Raw genomic sequence first — 371 nt, 5'->3', positions numbered from 1 at the left:
AATTTTTGGTAAATGGTATAACCTGCGTAGTACCTTTGCACCTGGATTTCTGCTGATGCCCCTTCCGCGAGAGCAAAGTGCTCTTCAGGAATGTCAATATCCCAAGAAAATTGCTCTTCTGGAATATCGACATCCATCGCAAGTTGCTCTGTCCAAAATCTTCATCATCTTCGCAGTTTGTACCTTTTTCTCAAATTTCCGTCTCAAAAGTTTCATAGAAATTAAGCGAGCAACAATGTACTGAATTTCATGGCCCGATGGATGCGTATTAATGCCCTGAGTTGCGCGGATTCTATAAAAAAAGTTCTCAAGGGCATCTTGATTCAATTTTCCCAACAATATAAAATTTAAATCTTTGCAATTTTCAAAGA

General features: G+C 38.5%; 1 protein-coding gene across 1 annotated transcript in view; it reads right to left on the bottom strand.

Moving 5' to 3' along the window:
- LOC108382671 (uncharacterized) overlaps positions 1-371 on the bottom strand; it is a gene marked incomplete at its 3' end in the record, with an annotated part of 1,323 nt that overhangs the window by 761 nt on the left and 191 nt on the right. The window lies entirely within an intron of this gene.

This window comes from Rhagoletis zephyria, unplaced genomic scaffold (assembly GCF_001687245.7).
Source record: "Rhagoletis zephyria isolate East Lansing unplaced genomic scaffold, Rhagoletis_zephyria_1.1 Rzeph_scaffold_28114, whole genome shotgun sequence".
In the NCBI taxonomy this organism is placed as follows: Eukaryota; Metazoa; Arthropoda; class Insecta; order Diptera; family Tephritidae; genus Rhagoletis; species Rhagoletis zephyria.
This window is presented reverse-complemented; position numbering and strand designations above follow the sequence as displayed.